Genomic DNA, 23,854 nt, shown 5'->3' with positions numbered 1-23,854 from the left:
TCCTGACTTGTCTTCGTGTAAATGCATATTGGTGTGTACTGCGGGATAGGATGGTGTTTAAGTGTAAAAAATATATATTTGTTTTTACACACAAATCTTCAAATACGGCCATTTACAATATCGTTAAGTTTCTTCCAAAATTTTAATTTAGTTGATTAACCTAAATTAACATTAATTTAAATAGTGTGTTACATTGTTTCATTCATATTTAAGAAGCTCAAATTAAGAACCTAAACAATACGTTTGTTTTTGTATTTAGAACGAATCGATAAAAATCATTAATCAAAAAGGCCTCTAATGAGTGTGGTACCTGGCAATAACAAAAGTTTGAGTCCTTCAGAGAGGCAATCAAAACACGCTGGTTGGGACCCGCTCTCTGCGTCACTGGATAGGTATTTAATTAGGTCTTTTTTTGCTCGTTTCCCGTTTTTTTTCGATTTTATTTGTTAAAAATGACGATCGAAAAAGACATGAAGTTAATTACATATTGATTGTGACATAAATTCTTTTACGGATCGTGAAGTTTTATTGTCATTACCACCACCAGCCAGTGAATACTCTTTCGGTCAATTGATTTATCGTTTTTATGAGAGAACTTTCCTCTTCTTCTCGTACTTTTTAAAATAATATGTAAAGATTCTGTTCATATAAAATCCAGATATTCAAAACCCTTTAGAAAACCTGTAATTTCAAAATATAAATGTTGTCTATAACCATAAAGGAGACAAAGGGTATTTTTTATATAATACCAAACAGACAAGCGTCCCACCTGATTTTTTAGGCTGTTTCCGTGGCACAATACTTGTCTGAGAAAATCTAAATCGTTTGAGAGAATCCACACGCAAGAAGAAGAATAAATTTAAATAATAAGTAATAAAGCGAGAGAAAGATAGAAAAGAATAAGAAAAAATAGAGAGAAAAGTCTCTTTGGGACTTTTTCTGAACGAAAATGACCCAGGTTTTGTGTTGCATGTCTTCTACTCTATTCTCAATTAAACAACATTGAACTTTAGAAAAAAACTTAACCCGAGCTCTTCTTTACGAGAACATAAAAAAAAATCATAACAACAGCTCAATGCATCTCTGTCATCTTTTTAAATGAAATAATAATGCATTGTCCCTTCTGTAGAACAGCAATAAACGGCTATTATTTAAATTTTCCGGCAATAAACATACTTTCGCGTATAATTTAACAAATGGCCGTTGTAGTGCGAATTTACGAGAATTGCCTCGACCTCAGCCATTGTGCTCGCCCTCATACCGTTACCGCCTTTATACTTTTTCTATAACCTGTGACATTTTTGGCTATCATGCTTTACTGGCTGTAAAAAATGTAAATACTCCTGTGTTGTGCGACCGCGTACTCATTCTTCGACAAATTGAAATTTGGAACAATGAATATTTATGAATTTTGAATTTTAAAAAATTATATCATAACTGCGCCACATTAGGTACATAGAATATTTAATTTCCTGGTAAATAAATCATGGGTTATTTTAAATTATTATGAAATCAAATTATTGTAATATGTAAGCTGTGCTCCTTTTAATTATGAAATAAGTTTGAATTTTGGGATTTTTTAAATAATGTTACCTATGTGTTACAAAATTTATTGTCAGCCTATAGAAATATCGTCGATAAAATTTTCATCTCAAAGTTCGTATCTTTACTACTGGCCATAAAAATGTTAAGAGTTGAAACTGGAATATGATTTGAATAACGCTTGTATTATCTACGTCGATTAAAAAAATGGTTCTATTCCATTGTATTCATTTATGTGTCATGTATTGATAATTCTGGTAACAAACACAATACCGATTGACAGCGATCGAATATCAGATACAAATGAACACCGTATTCGGCCGCTATCTATTTGAGTCCTGCCTGACTGACTTTTCAGTGCCGATGGGGTGAAAATTGTCGGTACATTGATATAACACGAAATATATATCGTATAAATAATGTCATTTACATTATTTGGTTAGGTACAAGTTTGCAACTCAGCTTTCGTAAAGCCATAATGATTAACAATGTCTTGAAGAAAAGCTTCAGTTCACAGAGATGTTTCACCCGCCGTTGGGCAAGGGAAAAATTGTAAATATTAGTTTTCTTGTTATATTAATTTAACAGTAGCGACGCCCATAACATAACACATGCGTGTTTGTTCCTTTTTTAAAGCTATTGTAATCTTCAACCTTCAAATTAATAGTAATATGTCACAGTTAAAATATAGGAAAAATATTACGTATGTGCCGAAGATAAACACGGTACCCAACGAAGACGGAAGTAAGCAACTACATCTAGTTTTAACCAACTGAAACTGACACCTAGGTCAAAGCTGGCTAAACTTAATTGTAGCTGTACTTCGGGGTTAAGCCGTAATATAAAAATACTCTTAAAAAGATTCGATAAGAAATAGGAAGAGAACACCAAAGACATTAATGTGTGGTAGAAGTTGGGGGACTTTTGCCCAGCAATGGGTCTTACATAGCTAGAAAAACAATGTATATGTAAATTCTTTCTGCACTATTTTTATTTTGTGATCTTTTGTGTATGCACAATTGCACATGCAGAGTACTCGTACTGATTGCACAGCTTGATTGATGACAATGCAGTTCCGGGGTGGCGTGCATTCTTATCTGTTCCATCGTACGATTAATTGGAACAATCTAACGATTTAAATACAAATGCCTTATCAGATTTGTAACGAAGGTCGGTGGAGACCACGTTCGCATATGCACTACGTTAGGGTGACCTGAAGGTGACCTCTAGGACATGAACAGAAATAACCCCATGAAAATAAAATTATTCATCAGTCCATAATTAGATTTCTAATGATGAAAAAACCTTTAAATATGAAATTTAAATATTTAAATATGATATTGAAATATCATCAATACATATAATAAAATTGAAGAAAGGTCAAATTTGTACATTGGATATTTTTTCAAAATTCTTCATGGAATATACTTACTAACTGATATAGATGATGAAAATATAGTTTTGGAAATATTTGTCTGTCTGTCTGTCTGTCTGAACGCGCATCACTCGAAATGTACTGGACCGATTTGCTTGAAATTTGTTATGTAGGTACCTTATATACCGGGTTAACATCTTATAGACATTTCATCCCGAAAAATGAGGAGGGTCCTGTAGAAAAATTAGATACATTTCATCCCGGTAAATGGTCAGGTTCCTGTAGGATAATTGAAAAACTAATTATGGAACAAAAATTCCTCGGAATTCCGGGTTAATATATAAGTTTTGCTAAGCTAAGAAATTCACGCAGGAGAAGCCGCGGGCATAAGCTAGTAATTTAATAATACTAAATATAATGTCCTTTGTTTGATCATAAGGAAGAGGTTTTAAATATCTCGCTTTTATAGAATTCTAGCTGCGCCCCGGGGATTCGCTTCCGTGGAAATTTCGGGATAAAAAGTGCCCTATGTGTTACTCCAGGTTATATTCTTACTTGTACTTACCAAATTTCATAAATATCCGTTGAGATGATTTTGGGAGAAAGGGAGTAACAAACATACACACGTGCATATACGCACTTGCTTTCTCACATTTCGCATTTATAATATTAGTAGTATTAGTAGGAGTATTATATAGATATTCACGTAAATTGAACTTGAAAAAAATGTGAATCTTTATGTAAATCTTTCATTTTAAAACAAATGATGAAGAAATGTATTAATTTTTATGAATAACAAACAAGATTTACAATTGAATGAATGTTGACTTTCGTCTTCTGAGAACTGATTAATAATATGGCCAATTGAATTGTAATTAGTGATGAAATGGCGGCAGAAAACGGCTCGGCAAAGCAATTTCTTCAAGATCAATATTTTGAGCTCGGATATTTTATGAAGAAAATTCAATATCGAATACGATTGATGTTTAACATCGAAAATTTCACCTTCATTTGTAACACAAATGAACTATCTTATTAAATTCAGAACATAATTTACTGAGGTAAATGTTTACGAGTATTTTTTTTATGAAATAGACCGCCTATAGTCCCCAATGGCAAGAAAGTTTGTGTGAGGGAATTCTGTTATTTTCCTTAAGCGAATTTGCTAAGTGGTTGTGGATCTACTAGTTTTATTTATGCTAGAGCTCTCAAACAGATATCAATATTTGAACAGATAATATGCCGCTATCAGGACAGGATATATTGCGGGATTGCTTCGACAATTTACAGGACAACCGCGTTTAAATAAATATGCGTTTTACAAGTTTATTGATGTGTTACATTATACCTCCTTCTCTTATGAGATCTGTGGGAATTATTTGGTAAAATGAGATGAGAATTGGTTTGTTTCTTATATATTTCACTAGTGGCCCGTCCCGGTTTCGCACCGGTAAAACCATAATAAATTATAAGTACATCTAAACATTCCTCAGGAATCACACTAACTATTAAAAATCCCGCATCAAAATCCGTTGCGTAGTTTTAAAGATCTAAGCATACATAGAGACAGACAGTGACCAGCGACTTCGTTTTATACTATGTAGTGATAGTGATACACATTTGTTATAAATATCTGCTAAAAGCTTAGAAATTGATGCATGCTGCTTTCAATTCTACAAAATTGGAAGAAATCGACTGTACGGCGAATTCGTTGAGAGGTTGAAAAATATTGAATTCTAACATGTTCTAGCTATTGACGTGGCTCACGTCTCTAAAATGGGAAATTCGGGACAAATCATAAAATGTCGTGAACATATACTTTTTATATCTCTATTCGGCAATTGTGTTTTTTTTATTTATTTACTTATTTATATGTCAAACTTACACGAGACCACTTCGGTGGCGCAGTGGTAAAGTGCTTTCCTCTGGACCGAGAGGTCCCGGGTTCGATCCCCGGTCGGGTCATGATGGAAAATGATCTTTTTCTGATTGGCCCGGGTCTTGGATGGTTATCTATATATGTATTTGTTATAAAATATAGTATCGTTGAGTCAGTATCCCATAACACAAGTCTCGAACTTACTTTGGGGTTAGCTCAATCTGTGTGATTTGTCCTAATATATTTATTTATTTATTTATATACAGATATCATTACAGAGTAAGCCTAATACGTTTAATTCGACAACCTATCTTCCAAAATGCCATAGTATATTATAAATCTATGCTATGAATAATATTACTTTTTGTCATGGTATCGTTATATGCCACCTGAGATATCAGATATATGATTTGTAAAGACAACGAAAATATAGTGGACCACTAAAATATAGTTTGGCGTGACCTAAATGATTATTTCTGGTTATATTTGTATTTTAATAAAAAAAACGCCTCAATAATAAAGTTGCGTCACGAGCAGATGCAACATTGTGCCGTTTTTTTTATACGATGTTATCTCCAATTTCATTCCAATATACAAACAGTGAACATGAACCGGCGGTACATTTCGATATTTCCCGAGCCACAATTTGCATTCGGGAATTCCGCGGCACGCTCCGTTTCCATTTGTTTTTCCACCACTCAAACTTTTTGCAGGACGTAGATATCCAATTTATTGATCTGTGGATAACTTCATTTGGACCGACGAATTCTAATAAATATAAACAGTAATAAAGAAATATTTGGAGATAAATTAAGTGTCATACTCTGCTTCTCTTTTGGGACAGTACGAGTACAAAAACTTCTTGGTACGATGTGAACTGAAATTGTGAAGAGACTGTTATAATTTTTCCCTTTCGGGGTTTTTTTTTATTCCTCTCTTCTTTGCTCGCATTCGCCAATTTACGTTCATTTTAAACAATACTTCTGGATTTTTTATGAATTCGTATTCCACCTGTGATCATTTCTGGCACACAACCAACCTTGTTCGCAGATGAGAAGTAATGTGTACATCTTCAGCAATCGAAATGGCCGTCTCATAATATTCTCCGGTACGACCCAGGTGGAGGGCTGACACTTCAGAGACGTTCATTATTCAGTCAGATAGCCTTGCGAGATATCAAATCGTATAGAGGATTGAATTAAATAAAATGTGACATAATTTAAATATAATGGTTAAAATAATAATAATTATTATTATATAGTACTCAGTTCCCACTGCTGGGCTCCCCTCTTTTCTGTTTGTTGTGTGTTTCCAACCACTTCCATTCCTCGCCAGTTGTTGCCATTCCTTATCGAAGGCGGACAGTTCGTCGGACCACCGCACCTACGGCTTGCCACGCGATCTTTTTTTTGGTTAAAATAAATAAAATTAAAAACTAGTATTTTTTTATTTAAAACTTTATAACAGTGTTCACACTAAGCAACGTTATAAGTATATATACGATAAATAGAATATTACATATAAATAAATAACATTGCATACAAGTAAATTATCAGTTAATATAATTCTACGTATTTCTGAATGATATGTGCCAAGCTATGTCGTACCCAGTGGTTGTATTTGAGAAATGTTGCAGCGAGCTGTGACGTCACAATTAGGGGAACTCCCGCGGGGCCCAAAACGTAATTAAATGCATTAATTTCGACTAAAAGTTGTTACTTACACAAGTTTGTTGTCTCCATATAATTTAAAAGTTAAATTAGTTATCAAACTTTTGATTAATATAATTAATTTTATTAATTGATAAATGTAATGCTCGTTAGTTAGTTTTAGTACAATACAGTTGAATATCAATTGAAATATTTATATTATCTTAGTAGCTAATTATTCTGAGCAATTTATATTTTTTATTCACTTAAATTAGATCAGAATTTATTAAATTTTTGTCTCGCGACTTCGGTGGCGTGTAAAAATAGTATTTTGCACTGTTCCCGTGGGAATTTTGAAAATCTACCCTTAGTGCTTTCTACTCCCCAAGGAACCTATACCAAATTTCGTTTTCTACACCCAGTAGTTTTGGCGGTGTTTGGTCTATCAGTCAACTACGGAAGATATAACTACTTGTTTATATAGATTAGGAGATAGGTAACAACTAAATAGACGACCTCGACCTAGATGACCTCGGTGGCGCAGTGGTAATGTGCTTGCCTCTAAACCGAGAGGTCCCGGTTTCGATCCCCGGTCCGGTCATGATGGAAAATGATATTTTTCTGATTGGCCCGGGTCTTGGATGTTTATCTATATATGTATTTGTTATAAAATATAGTACCGTTGAGTCAGTATTCCATAACACAAGTCTCGAACTTACTTTGGGGCTAGTTCAATCTGTGTGATTTGTCCTTATATATTTATTTATTTCGGGCGTAGACATTTAATAAAATATACCTGTAGGTATTTATATCAACATTTATTATAACTTGACGCTTATGATGATGGAACCAGAAGGCCAAATCCCAATTTAGGCACGTTTAATCCATAGATAAACTCTGTCCTAAATATTTTTTACGAAGATATCATAATTTGTTTGCTATATTTTTGACGTGAGTTGCGTCGTCATTAATTTTCATTATTAAACCGATCGTGTGTACCCACATCATTCTCCGAAAATAGAATGAATAAACCACGCTAACAAAGTCGAGGTGTTTCTAACATACACCAATCCAATAAACAATAACACCAATCTTATTCTTGCCTTTAGGCGTTAGTAATTTTGTAAGAGTGTGCGCTGAAGTATATGATAGCTGCTTTGTACGGCTCTTTTCTTGGAATATAGGTACGGTGTGAATAGATGGCATGTAGTATATAGTGAGTATTCTTAGAACACATCCGTTTGTGGAACAAGAGAATTTCCCCTAGTGCATTCCTGAGATCCACGCCGTTAAACAAAGACATGAATACAGACCTGTTGCACCTGGGTTCGGTTTTTTTAAATTAAATGTTTCCATAAACATGCTTTTGTTTCCAATGATCTATATTGTGGATCTATATCTATATCAATGTTGTGGCCTTTGAAATATACACTAATATTTGTTTCATATAACAACAAAAACGAGTCGTTATCAAAAATGCGGCACGAATATTGCCCTATACGGGCATAGGATAGGATAGATCGATAAACTTACTAGTTTTACTCACTATTAAACGTTTCTTTGTACACATAAATGTATTTATAATACTAGCAGTCGATCGCTGCTCTGCTTGCGGCAAAAAGTAGCTTATGTCATTCTCCACCCTAGCGCCTATGCCGCATAAAACATCACATAATTTATTACATCGTTTTGACATGAAATAAAGACTAACAAACACACTTTCATTTAGAATATTAGTATAGATATATTATTTTCTGGTAGCACAATTTCAGAATGAAGTTATGGCTTGTATGGACATATGCCATACGTTCCGTTATGTTCATGGGAGTCATTATCTAGACATTCCTTCATCGACGTAATTGTCTTTATATAATTTTGCAATTCTTGGGAAAAACCATATGTTACACCATATGGTTTTTCCGATTGCCCTAGTTTTATATTATAATCAACGACTTTTCTGCAACTACTTAATATTATACACTTAAATATGTACGTTGATTGCTAATGTCAAAGGCATATCAAAAGTATGACATTATTAAAAAGAAAAAGCACCTTATCAAGAAAATTTAACTTAATAAACGGTTTATAAACGATAGAATGTATTTTTACGTTTGGCTTTTTTAAAAGCCCCCGTGGCCTGAGTTGATGCCACGTTGGCGATAAGGCTTTTATTATTGGTTATGATTTAAACGATAATATTTAACACTCTTTGGTCATGCAATTCGAGGGCTACATTACATGTAAACGTCCACAATACATTATGTACTTTATTTTAACATTGTAATGAGAAAGGAAATTGAAACAAACCCACTGATCCCGGCGACTAAAATTGGAAAATTTAAAAAGCCGTTTTATTATCACAGCACCTCTGCAAATAAAAATAATTACAACTTGTGCAAATATTATGTTTCCATCTCCTCGATTTCCAAGTAGATACTTACTGTGTCACACAGAAATAAATAGATTTGTGCATTTCTCCAAGCACTTTTGAAATAAAATCACGTCTATTCTATCTGTATTCCGGTAACTCCTTCAGGCGCGTGGGAACCAATAGAACCGTGTTCCTTTTGGCGTATACAAACAGAATTATTTTATTTCAAGACACTGGCCAGTAAGAAATGTTCTTTTACAACGTTGGACTCGAAATCTATATTTAAAATTGGCAAATTAAATTTTCGTTTTTAAATGCATTCAGTTTTGCTTTTTACCACTATACGTACGAAGTTTCATATCCTTCCTGATGAAATATTGGGTCAGGGAGATTAGTTTGCGTGTGATTTATTGAAATATTCTGAAAATTGTCGATCCAATATCTACCATTGGTGGCAACCAATATCCATCGCAGTGTCATATAACAAGTGTAGAGTAGAGATAAATAAACCGAACGGTATATCTGACCTTTGAAGTGTTGTCAAAAGTTTCTGAATATATTACCGTAGTAAAACTGATAGCGAAACTAAGCAGTCGGAAAATCCCAGGGCCTTTTCAGGATATGCCAGGGAAGAATTTTTATATCTAAATGTAATGTGAAAACTACATACGAACAATCTAGAAGAGATATAAAGCAAAACCTATTATATATAATAATAGTAATGTACTATTGTGCTACCCGCTAATCCTGTATACTACACTATAATTACATAGTATCTAACAAGGTCGCTTGCCACAGTCTATCTGTCCTTATGTATGATTATATTAAAACTACGCAACGGATTTTGACACCGACTAGATACAACAAAACTTTTTATGAAAAAAATTGTTATATTGGGTCGCGTTCAACAGCTAATTAACGAATGAAAATTATGTAAACTGAGTAAGTATTAATGACGTGATGACGTGATGATTCACGCTTTACTTTGAAATTTTGCACCTACACGTAGTTTGAAGTACGGAGAAACGTTATACCTTTACAGTTGGGAAAGACATACCTCATTTTTCATCTACGGCAACATTTATTTTTCCGGGATGAAAGATCCTACCCTACCTTTCGTCCCGGAAAAATTAATGTCGCCGTGGGAAATTCATGCGCAGGCGAAGCCGCGGGCTATAATAGCTAGTTTATTATTATTTATCTAAAATAAGAACAGACCCTTTTTATCCCTGATTTCAATTTACGCATGATTGATATCAAGACGATAAAAAAAAATTAAATTTAGGCTGAAATGAAAAAAATAATATCGACGCGTAGCGGTAGATATTACACGCAAATAGAACCTCAGGAAAAATAGGCCGCTTTTTGAATTATTTGGGTTTGAATTGGGCAAACACAAATAACCAAAATTTATTCAAAGGTATTTTATTTATAGCAGCATTACATTGTTTACACTTGTAAATATTTGTAGAAACTAAATGGTACTAAATTGTATATTTATTATGTATATATATAGTTTTATTTACAAGCGTTTAATTAACTTAAAATGTAACTATGTACGTCCCTCTATTTCAGTGGCATCTTGCAACACCGAGCTGAAATTTAATACGCACGTTTTGTTTGGATGACAATGCATTATTATGATAAGCATGACATTGTAGTACGTAGTACGTAGCCGTTCCTGGGTGCACCCAGGAACGGCTACGTGGGAACTCCTCAACAGTTAACTACGCGGATATGATTTTTTTGTCACACATTGATTGTAATAAAACCTCTTTGACAACAATAAAAGCTTGTGTCAAAAATGTCATTTTTTGTAAAACTTAGGAGTTGATACTGTGTACCGATGATAATAGACTACAGGCCATACTGATAGGGGAGCGTTATTGCCTCACGGCAGTCCTAAAATGATTGATCATCATCACAAACATTAATCAATACTGGCCTGATTTATTTATATTACTGTTAAGTAACTTAACTACTTTCATTCAATTTTCCCCGTGCAATTAACAGAGAGGAGTCTCAATTTGAATTCTTCGATTCGTCGATTGATACTCGTATCTACAAAGAGGTGAAGTCACAGACTTGTTAAATTGTGCAGGACTGTGATTAAACTGAGACGTCGTGCCGCTGCAACTCTGATGAGGTTTTATCAGCTCGATTATTTACTTAACTTTCCTATTACACTTTGGCTGGACTCTGAGATTGGGTAAAAGTTGAGAAGAAACTACTTTTATGCATTTTTCTTACATTACTTCTAAGAAGGCTTGACTTCATGAAATGCTAAACTAAAAATCAAGGAAAGGATATAAATTGCCGATAAAAGGTTAACCGTTAACTCTAATGGCGTTTTATTAAAATGATGTAATCTAAATATATTAATCTGACAAGAAAATAACGAACGTAAACATGATAATGGATGAGATATTGCGCAACAGTACGTTTTTACATCTTAAATAATATATTACGCCACTGGGTTGGATAAAGACCTATATCAATAACATTGAGTTAACCAGAGTGACAGGAAGCCTGAATCCTGTAACAGGGCCATAGTACAGTCACCTTTTTGTCATATTACTCGAAGATCTTTATGCAGTGTTAATACCGGCGAACGACGAATTTGGAAGGTTCGGTTGCGCTAGACTGTACTTCAGAATCGAACTATCCGTAGCTGATTAAATTATAAATTGAATACATTGAAATATTTAGTTCGCCGTCTTCTCATATACGTAGCTAAATCGTATAAATATACTGGTAGGCTGTGCCTTACTTCTTTAGAAAACATAAATATTTTTATTATTAATAAGTATTTTTATTTATTCCAAAAATTAAGTTTTGTCACGGCCTTTGGATAGTCCAATTCAAGTCCAAAAAATTAATATACCAATCAAAAGGACATTACAAACTGCCAGTGTTGCTAAATCAAAACCAATAAAATAATGATTTCTTTTTTTAAAATTGAAAAGCATCCAATTGCTGGTTATGGAGAAGATAGACTTGTTCTATTCTTAAGGATTCGACCTTCAGAGATGTTTTTATCTCAACAAGTTGCATTCCGGAAATGTTTGCAAAATTCGGTATAAAATGTGGGTTTGGTTATTAGACATTCTATTACATCTTAGGCCGGGCTGCTCGCGTGGGATTTCCATGGAAGTTCCAAATTCCATTATCGATATTGAGTAACAAATCGAACAAATAGTAGAAACATTATAACAAGTTGTTTGTTGATTGTTAAAAGTAGGTCGTAAGGGCCTCATGTTTCAATTTGCTTCGGGTCCTGGTTTTAGCCGGCTGAAGGTTTAAGTATACTTGTACACACTCAACAGACCTCGCTATACTCGAGTTGAATTGAAACGACGGGAGTGGATGGAAGTCGATGAAAAGGACTACCTCGTTAGTGCTAAGCTTCTTTCTCATTAAAACTTATCTTTTTTACTAACTTAATTTGTTTTTTTTTTAATTTATTTATTGACTTTTTATGATTCTTATTCATGAGATTGATTTGTAAAGAACTGCATCTAGAGAGACAGTAGGTACTTATCTTGATTGTCTGATACGCAACAGCTGCATGGCTATTTAGGTTTAGAGGTGGTAAATGCTAAGTCAATAAATATTATTTTATTATTTAAAAAAATCGTATTCGAATATTGTTCTTGAATAGTGTTCTTTCAAACGGCTTTATACCCGAGAAATCCCCCCGTTTGAGGTAAATTCCTTTCCACTCCAGCTAATTTGTCAGTCGCCGCACTCACTAAGCCCAGACAATCTTTCCTATCCTCCGGAAAGCTTCAATTTTGTTATTGTGTTTGTAACAAATTTTCATTAATTTAAGGCCTATTAATATTAAATGTTTACGATAATAACAAAGGGCTGTTTTGTATAAAATTCATTTTAAAATACCGTTAAGAATAATGGTATATTAAAATCATAGGCTTTTTCATAATTTGATATTTCTCAGCGTACCTTCAGTCGTGAGGTTTTTTCTTATCAAATCATGAAGTTCAATATTTTATTAGAATTAGCTATATAAATACATATTTAAACACTAGGTTTATTCATAGAAATAGATCAGAAGCACCCTCTATCCAAATGACATCATAACAAAATAATGAAACCCAGTGGAACAGCGTCAGTCCCTGGCTACATCCTATCCTACCAACATTATAAATGCGAAAGTTTGTGAAGATGTATGTGTGTATGTTTGTTACTCTTTCACGTTTAATCTATTTGGGGGATTGTTATGAAGTTTGGTACACGGGTAGAATATAACCTGTAATAACACATAGCGTAATTTTGATCCCGAAATTGTCACGGGAGCGATGCGTCGGGGCGCAGTTAGTTAAACAATATTTTTGCAAAAAGCTACTGAAAGCTCCGCTATAAGTATACAGCTTTCAAGGTATATAGCTGATATAGATATAGTTCGTACCTATAACTATTTGAAACGGCAATATCCTGTTTCATGAAACGAGCAAATGTTTGCAACTGATATGTTTAAGTCTCGCACAGCATCGAGAGAGTAAAATCTATCGCTTATTTAACATTTATATTAGCAAATCTACCTACTGTTCCGGCTATACGCTTGATCTAAAGTAGTCTATTTATAGAATATGTGTGTCATACGTCGTTACCGTATTTTCACGTATCTATAGGAGGCTATATCATTCCATTGCATCGTCCTTATGTTAGTATCACGGAAGTATCTACTTTGGAAAATCCTATAATTCAGTATTTTAATCAAGTTTCCTTGTGGAACGGATAATCTAAAATTTAAAATGGCTAAGTGCGTGTCGGGCCGCACAGTGTAGGGTTCCGTAGTTTACTACAACAACCAAACAAGTGTGACTGTAAAGAAAAATGGAACTTTAAAGTTTAATAATTTACGAACGGTTTACTAAATCCAAATAGCGACGGATAGACAAACAAGGTGAAACTATTGGGGGTGTCTTGTTTGTCCTACGCAACCCCAAAAAGGGACATGAAAATGTAATAAGTAGAGAATTGAAAAAATTCGGAATGATCTATTTTAGGGTGTATGTTTATTTTTATCTCTTGTATTTTCGGGATAAAGGGCAATACTGTGTATTATGTGTCGCGCGGAATGACTGCAATTACTTTGAGCACTGATTAGGTACTGGATCATGGACCGTAACTTCGGTTGTTTGGATATCGCACGCGGAAGCTGCTTTGGGGCCGAGATTCTAAGTAGCCCAGTTGTTTCTTTGTGTTTCCCCAAATATAATTTATTTAATTAGCGTATTACTGGTATACTACGCTACAGACAACACTGTGTTGGTGGCAAAGTTCGCGCCCGTTTGTTGTTGTTGCATTCCTTCGTCTTGATACCCAGTGCAAATATTTTGTATTTGTTTTGACAAATTTGCAATTTTGTGTGCTGTTAGTTTCCGCGTTTGTGTCCATTAGTATGTTTGTCGTCATAATTTATGTGCATGTCGTCCCATAACATGCCCGGATGGATGTTAACGTTGGGGCTTTGAATGTAATTTCTCGAATAATAACTAGTCCACCATATCGGAACAGCGATCGTACTTGACGAGGTGTGTAAAATGAATTAAGAAAACTGACGAGTGAGGAAACTGTTCGTAACGAATATGAATTGCATGTTATGGAATAACGATTCTGATCACAGGAAATTTCTACCCGTTGTTACCCCCTAGTCACGGTGATATAAAGTTCGTCGGCTGATGGTCCCCGGGGCCCAAAGTTTTGACTTGAAACGACTGTAATATGTAATTAATTATTTAATAAATTAGGATACTAAAGTTGTTTGAGGATCATAAAACGGATCTTAAAAAGGTTAGGCGGTCTTTCGTGGGTCAAAGTGTTAAATTGTTCAATAAACTCCCTGTAGAGGCTATTAACTTGCCAATGCCAAAATTTAAATCATATTTTAAAAATGCTTTAATGGCTAATGCTTATTACACGATTAGCGACTATTTAAATGATAAAAAACCTTGGACCCTTCCTAAAACTTCCACCTCTCACACTTGATTTTAATTTTTTTTTTATTATTATTTATATATTTTCTTGACATGTTTATTACATATATTTTGACATTTATTGTAAAACATATACGTGATTTGTGATCTCCAAGTGTCTGAAAGTAACATAGGTATCTATTATGTTAGATTATGGAGATCGAGTATGTCATGCACATTCAAATGGTCAAACCGGTAGCGGCATCGTGGATCGGGTCGGGAGGTTCCCTCTATTGTGGTTGAGCTTCGCGATGGCTGACTCACGCGTCAACTCGTGAACGGGTGCTGCCGGGGGAACTGGTCAGCTCGATCTTTTATTAAAAGTTTTTTTTTTGTTTGGTTAATTATACATATATATATAAGTATATATATATTTTCCTTTCATCGGCACTTGATCACAATCATAATATGTTTCAGTATACCTTTTGACCATGTACTTTATTATGTACTTAATGTTATATTACTGATAAAAAATTATACATAAATTTATATATAAAAAATGGTAAGCCCTTCTGGCATAATAGGGACCAACACTGTTTGAATGAGTTTCTTTCGGCATTTCTTCTCAGCAGTGGTCGTTCCGAAATGCTAGTAGTTTGTAGCTTTGGTAAACATCATTTAATTTAGATTATGACGTGAAAAAGTGCCTGTGAAGGCCTAATTTCTGAATAAATGATTTGATTTTGATTTTGATTTTGATCCCGCAAGCGCCTTGGATCTTGCAATATGATTTTATTTATGTCACAAATTGCACAGTATCCATCTGAAAAAGATATTCTCAGCAACTAAAAGTGAGTAAGTAGGTATCTTAAACATGTATTAAAATAATATGACTTAGGAAAAACCTATGATCGTAAAAACCGGGATCTTGAAAGAAAAGTGAGTTTGTGAGATAAGTTACCTATACGGTGACATTTTTACCGCAACCAATGTTTTCCATTCACGGGGGCTCACCTGCGAATTTCGTAAATACTTTAGCAAAACTTCTCTCTTTGGGAATTTGGGGATAAAAATTGCGCAATCCAGCCGGATTGAAAGGAGATTTGGACTGTATTGTGTTACGCACAATGCTATTGAAACAAAACGAGTGGACAGTATTTTGGAACAGTAAATTATATGTTAGAGTTACCCTACAAGCGAGGATATGCGGCCATATAGCTATACGGCTTTTAGTTTGCGTATTTGTGGAGTTATATGTATATATAACGTATGTTGAGTAGACCAGTGTCCTCTATGCGGCGAAAGCGGAGAATTTCCAATGTATTTTGGTGTGTTCTTGTGCTATAATGCTAACCGTACATGTGCGTTTAGTTCAATGAGCTCTGTGTGCTGTGCAAATGAAACGATAGTTGAAATGTTGGGTAAATAACCTGATACACACGTTTGTTGCTATGGCTGATAATATTATAATCAGTTTATTTACTTAATGCATATTCACCCTGTATGTACTGTTAATACAACGAAAGTAAAAGTTGTAACGATGTTTATAATTATTCTACAGACAAGTTTACAGAAAGGTTTTCACATTATTAGATACGGTAGACTAATGCTTAAAATAGCATAATATAGGTTTTGGACTCCGCTTACGATACTGAAACTCTGATTTTAGGATAACGGATCCTAAACAATTAATTGCCGAAAAAAGTCAGATGCGACTTTTTCCCGACAGCACAATATTTCAGGTGTGTTTGGCAGTTAAGATTTTATTATTCGCGTGATAAAGCTACTTTCAAATAATAACTCGGGCGAACGAAATCGTACTTGACTACAAAATAACTTAACACGTATGCCATTATGTTAACAAGTTAATTAAGTTTGTTCAGTTACCGCGACGCAACACTAACAAACTTCTAATGACCTTTAAAATTTTCTGACGCTGTAACAATGCGTGCCTTTGTTGTGGTTTCACTTTATTTTTATATCATTAAGTTAATAAAAAAGCATATAATTACTAGCTTGAGATTAATTTTCCTCTCATTTCAGCGGGTAACCTAAATATTTCTCAGTATTAAAGCCTTTGCCTTTCTGCTTTTCATTCTCAATTTCGCATGAATATATCAATATTTGTCGAGTTATTTAGTTGAAGTGGATTTCTAGGAAAATTTGATAAATTACCCTAAACAAGAATGCTAATCTTTCCGTTGTTCCACGAATCAACCTTTGTAACCCTCATTAATCTCATAAATCATATTTTTCAAACGAAAATATTCACTACATAAGCAAGATAAATTGAATCAGATTTTGTAACAAACAGCACGTTGAGAATTTTACAAAATCCTGCTTCACTTATCCGAATTAAATTTTTGTTATCAATTTACTAAAGTGATAAGTAAATTAAAAAAAAAAGTGAAACTGAGCTTAGCAGCATCAATTTTAATCTTCTAAAAACAACTTCGAAACAAAAATACGAGAAAAGCAAGAGCACAATTTCGTAGGTAACATACAGAACATTTATTTTGTGAATAGCGGCTCCTGCACTTCCCGACAAATTGATGGCCCTAAAAAGGCTTTTTATTATGAATCTCCCTATCAGGACAGGCAAAGGGATCAACTGAAAGAACACCTTTGTCATACTTTAATTTTATATGCATATGTTTTCATATCGCTGTAACCTAGTTTGTTTATGAAAGGGTTTTATGAAAACCATATATTTTAGTTTATATGAGCATACTCGTACATTGTAGTAATATGGGTATTGAAATGTTAATGAAATTTTACATAAGAACTTAAAATGTTTGTACCAAATTGTATACAATGATCAAATTTTACAGAAACAATCTGTACATTTAATAAAACAGTACAAAAAATATCTGTACAGTAAATAAATTTACATAAAAATAAAATTAGGCGATAGAGTCACAGCAACAGAGTAAGAATTGGAAAAAAAAAATCAGTCTTATTAGCATCTTCTGTATGTATAGGTATCGTTACATTTGTCTGTACAATTAAATTTCCCTAATACCTAATTTTGACTCCTTACCAGAAATAATTCGGCCACGCGAACGAAGTTGCGGGCATCAACTAGTATATAAATAATATATAAATATAGGTTTTTATATACTTATATCTGATCGAAGGTATATACCATTTGATTTAAAATGAGACCAAAAGAAACGATTATCGAAATAAGTAGTAAATCCCAGATACACATACAACGTTCAATTGCGGTTTGCCATTTAAAAATTTAAAAAAACTAGTGCTTAAATTTAGTGTTATGTTGTATGAAGGAAGTATGGTTCGCGCCAAGACACGCTGAGCGAAGACCATTTTGACACAATCATTATTCACGTACCTAGTAACAATTACTTGATGTATGCACTGTATTATGTAAAAATTTTCTTAATTTCTTTCAAAAATGAAATTGAAAATTTATTGACAATTAAACAACCCTCATTTAATTTGTGTAATGACGTCATTAAAGCATGGACAACGCTACTTTATAGTTACAACCAGAGTTCATTTGGTGAATTGATTTCGTATTTACTCGATTGGCTCTTTAATTAAACTGGTATAAATGTTTATTAATCTAAACCTTATTAGTTGGGTTCGGTAAAATCCACACATTATACACATTAATATTAAAAATGTCATTTTGTCATTCTTTCACGTCAAAACGGGGCACTGAATTGACAATATGATTTTTTTTAGAATTCATTCAGCCAAATATTTGTTCCACGATTCTGGTGTGAAAATGTAAGGAATAGGAGTCCTCCTGTAGCAGTAGAACTTTCAAGTAATTATTTTCATTGAAACTAAAAATATTTTAAATTATTTTCTTAAAGTTTGCATCGTAAATTATCTTGTAACTGTTATTATTGAGTCTGTAAACGATGGGCATGGTATATATGATGATTTGTTGCTACTGATGACTAGCTACGTCCCGGGGTTTCGCTTCCGTGGAAATATCGGAATAAATCTACCGTATGTGACTATCAGGAAGAATGTAGCAATAGGATGCTACTCTTACTATATTACTCATGAGTCACATAAATTTTTCTAGATATTTTTACGCAATATTTCCGTGAAAGAATTTTGGAAATCATTTGAGTAGGTTCGAAGAATACCCACCATAAATACAAATACACAATTTTACAAACACTTCCTCTTTGTAATATTAGTTTAGAATAAGTGTAAATCGGCTATTAATTACACAATACATTGTCTGAATTACATTGTCTGAATTACATTGTTGAATTTATCTAACAATAAAATGTCAATCAGAATAGGTTTCTCACGAGGGAACTAGAAGCATATGGTATTCATATATTCATTCAAATCTTTACGTTATATGCAGGTGTATCTGCATCTGATATGTAGCAATAAATAAATAATACAAGCTGTTAAACTCGTAACTCTCTCTGTGTAATCTTGGCATGTTCCGGCTTCTGTCTGGGCTGTACACAACGCCGCGTATCCCGGGGTCATTTTAACAATGAACCTTAAAATTTTGAACACTTAGTCTTATGAGTCGGTCTTATGGGTCGGTCCACTTGTCGGGCACGGCGCTATTTTACAGCATTACCACGGGTCGGTGTCTCTGACCGAATGGCCCATACGTGGTTCGCGCCTGTGGCGTTGCCGTACGTTGAATTATACATTATCCATACGTTATACAGACTCCCAGGCTGGAAATTTTTTTTTTATATGGTTTTAGTGGATGTTAAAGTGTTTTTTGAGGTTATGTCAAAAACCTGATGTGCTGGGGTAAAATTGACCTCGGATTCGGATTTAGCGATCAGAAAAACATATAGTATACATGGTGAGACCCAAAGCTCGAAAAAAATTTTTTTTTTTTCATTTTTAATGGATTTTAGAGTGTTTTTTGAGGTTATGTCCAAAGCCTGACGTGCAGGGGTTACATTGACCTCGGATTCGGATTCAGCAATCCCAAAAACATATAGTATACATGGTCAGACCCAAAGCTCGAAATTCGAAATTTTTTTTTTTTAGTGGATCTTAGAGTGTTTTTTGAGGTTATGTCCAAACCCTGACGTGCTGGGGTTAAATTGACTTCGGATTCGGATTCAGCGACCCCAAAAACATATAGTAGACATAGTCAGACCCCCAGGCCAAAACTTTTTTTTTTTGTGTGGCTGTGTTATTTTAAAGTCAGATAGTAAAACTAATTCTTGTCTTAGTTAAAATTTGAAAATTGTAAGGATAGCGCGGCCGCAGCGGTACAAACGATTTGAAAACCATAAGTCTGTGATTCTCCGCGCCGCCGGCTTCCTGATGATAACCCTTCTTGAAAATGCTTTTGTAGCCTATCAGATATTAATGCTGTATGTCACTTAGTCGCCTCGTATGGTATCGTCGTAATGATATCGAGTGGCTCTAATAGTAATAACACACTCGATGTGAATTAATGAATTAATCCCTTTCGAGGTTGAAAATCGAAGCTCCTTGCATGTGAGAAGAATTTCTCACCATTGTATGTTACCGTAAGCTGAAGAAATAGCAGTGTAATTGCAATAACATTGCGTAGGTTGATTTCAAATGTTAACAGTACTTGTAACTTCCAGCAGGAAGAGTAGTCGTTAGCCTGTGTTATTGGGTCAAGTTGGGGGACTTAAAGCTTAGTGGCTGCACAACGCTGATTACTACAGGCGCTAGGCGACATAACTCACTCATTAAGACTATATATAAAGTCGGTCACCGTATTAAAAGTTACAAATAGTTACGTGTATTGGGTCCAAAATCTTAGGAGTTCTTGGTAAATGATACCAGTGAGACCGGTGAATAAATGACTCTTTATTTTACTTAACTCTTAGCTTATATACTATTAATAATTATGACATGGTTGCATCGAACCTGTAGTTACACATTTCTCTTAAACGTGATGTGTTGTTTCAACAACGTTACATAAAAAAGGACTGACATAGATTATGTTATTTCCTCTAACACATCACGTCTTGGGTCGCAACATTACGCATTAATGTTATTGACATGTGGTGTTTCCTAATTTGTTTGTTGCATTTGTTAGGATCTTGTTTAATTCCAAAGACTGCTGTATAAAATGTATTTTATTTTTATATTAATATTGGGACACACATATGACAGACTTCGTAGGCGAAAATTTTCTTAGAATAACAACCTTATAAAAATTTAAAAATTAATTTACTTGTGTTGCCAGCAACATACTGCGGGCCAGGCCAGAAAGCTCAACTTACAACATTTACAAAAATATGTACACGTAATAAAAATTTCGTTATATTGTATTCTCTTCTTCTTCTTAATTAAGAGCTATGCTCTTGGAGTCGAGACTATGTCGGTGGAGTATACGCCACGTCTCTCTATCCTCGGCTTTGCTTTTAAGGTATAATATATAAATAGTACGACACAACGCCTGCCTTCTCTTTCAGTTGGCTTGCATAGCTCTTCTTCCTTTCACCTTTCCTTCAAAAATGGTTTTAAATAAGGCGTCGTGTCGTATCGTATCAAGTGGCCAATCGTTCTTCCCCTTCTATTTTCTATTTCTGTCAGCAGCAATGCTATATTTATTAGTTAGGAAAAATTCAAATTTCCCACAATATACTCATTAAAACGGAGAGTCTATCAGAACGCAGATTTTCTCGACATCGATTTTAATTTCCCAGAAAACCATTCCACGATTTTCAATATTTTATTTTTCTTAATAAATCGAATAGTTAATCATCGCAGTTTCACTTTATAGAACGAAATGTCTACACGAAATGGTATATGGTATGATAATGGTATACCATATATGGAATACGAACTTAATAAGTTCGTATATTAATATGATTCGTGGGGCTCATGATGAAACTACTATGTTGTCATCAATCACCACTTGCTTCTGGTGAAGGCACACATTATGAGGTGTGTAAAATGGAAAAGGCAATGGCAAACCTCTCCATTATTTATTTAGGTTTGTTTGTGCCAAGAAAGTTGTTGTGTGTGTTTCATTCCACGTCCCTTAACCATGTAGAATACGACTATGAAGATATCATTTGTAAAAAAAAACAGTTAAACAACACAACTCCTGTAATAACATAACAAGATAATAATGAAAAATTTGTAAAAACGAATGGGTTCTAACTGAATCAACTTCACCAATAATATTCAAAGTACCCGAGTAATGTTGTCGGCAGATTTTTATCCGGAAAGTAAAACTGACTGAACATTCCTAAATAATATTCATTCCGTTACCCTCGACTTTTCCTCGGAGAAATTGTTAAAAAAAATCCGAGGGCGTTAGAAATTGGATCGACCGCTCGGCCCTCCCTTAATTTGCAGAACTTTTCTACTATCTTTTAAAATACAAAATATTAAAGATTTTCCCAATGTTATATTTACAAATCTTTAAATTTTACAATTGAAATATGTGTCTTTGAAAAGATATGACCGCTTTCCAAATTTTAATCTTTTGTCTTAAGTATAGCATTGCTGTAACAATTCTAATGTTGATACCAATCAAAATTATATACACATATATTATTATGATTAATGGAATGGGTCGGTGTTGGATAGACTTATACGAGTCTATTGAACATCGACCCATTTCATATTAACCTGTTGTGGTGTTTACGTATACATCATAAATAAATATCAGCTCATTCTTGTACACATATGGCTTGACAACAAGTAACTTTAGCCGTAAAATATTTAACACGTTAACATGTATTTTATTGAAAAAGAAAACGGTAAAAATACAACATTAAAAGTTATATATTGTTATTTCCAACACTACCATAAAGGCCCAATGTTAAAAACCGCAATCTAAATCAGCACAAACGATCAGGGTTCAAATCCCGGAGGACAAACTACGGACAACCACCTGCTGACTAAGACTGGGTTGCGCCGGTCAACTTTGACGTCAACTTTAACCAGAGCGCCGCCGTACCTACTTGGAAAAATGGCGCACTTTGCGTTTTTCTGCGCACGTTAAAGTTAAATCCAAAATTGACTAGTACAACGCACCCTTAAACCTACTAACGACTAAAGGGGAAAATGTTGTACGGACAAGAAAATACTAGTAATTTCATAACGTCTATGGCTATTTAGATTATAATTTTATTTTCTTTGAAAAACTTTTACTAAACTAAATTATGCGCCGTGTTTTTCCCGATACATTGCCCTGGGTCCTTTTTACATAATTAAAGTAAAACTTGTTGATTAGACATAGCGTATCGAAGTAAAAAAACACAATTAAATAAACGCATTTCGCATTTATAAAAAGTATTTCGCTAGGATAGCCCTAGTTAGTATATAACATTTATATAATTTTTGCGTGTTTGGGGAAAATTTAATACGTTCTTAGATAAACAAGACTGTGAATACGAACAAACACTTTATTCATACAAAAAACATTACGAGTACAGCCAGAAACCATATTTTGTACTTAATTTAATCCCTAAGCCGCAGAAGGCCTGTTATTAAAATGAAATTGACCTAATAATGGAACGCAAATGGAGAAAATCCGAGAACAGAATCACGTTCATAAATCGGACTCGTTATAAGGATAAACGTAATTGCGTTTTGATACATACTAAACCGGTCAAGCGCGAGTTGCATTCGTTCTTACATGTAGGGTTCCGTCGGTACTGAATGACTCAATTCTTATAAGAAATGTTTAAACGAATTTTATCAATTACATTTTCTCAAATAGCGAGTACAGTCTGCCACAGAGAAATCTAACCCTCTAAGAGATGGTGTTAAAATCGCGGGGGTGTCAGATTTATCTGTGGCAGACTGTACATATGTTTCCATGCTGTCGCGTAAATATGGCTACCTACATTTTATTTAATATTTTTCTGTTCATCGTCGTGATAGCTAGCGGGAACTATAAGTAGCATTATTGAACATTAATTCAGATCAAAATATCAGCCCTCTGATAGGCTGAGGATACATAAGGTTCCGTTCGTAAAAGGATTTTTGGGTACGGAATCCTAAAAACAGTTTTTTTACGCAATCATCATAAAACGGAATAACCATTATGGAAGGTTTCCAATCCATGCACTAGTTCTCTATTTCCAGTTCCTAACATATCTATTGATTCCACGCCAGATGGTCGCTCACGCC

The 23,854-nt window shown here is 34.1% G+C and overlaps 1 protein-coding gene across 1 annotated transcript in view; it reads left to right on the top strand.

Annotated features, from left to right (window-relative positions):
• The window catches only part of LOC128679986 (uncharacterized), a 42,614-nt gene that overhangs the window by 319 nt on the left and 18,441 nt on the right, over positions 1–23,854 (top strand). The window lies entirely within an intron of this gene.

Source organism: Plodia interpunctella, chromosome 2 (genome assembly GCF_027563975.2).
Source record: "Plodia interpunctella isolate USDA-ARS_2022_Savannah chromosome 2, ilPloInte3.2, whole genome shotgun sequence".
NCBI classification, from domain to species: Eukaryota; Metazoa; Arthropoda; class Insecta; order Lepidoptera; family Pyralidae; genus Plodia; species Plodia interpunctella.
The sequence above is the reverse complement of the archived record's forward strand: the minus strand, read 5'-3'. Positions and strand labels throughout refer to the sequence as shown.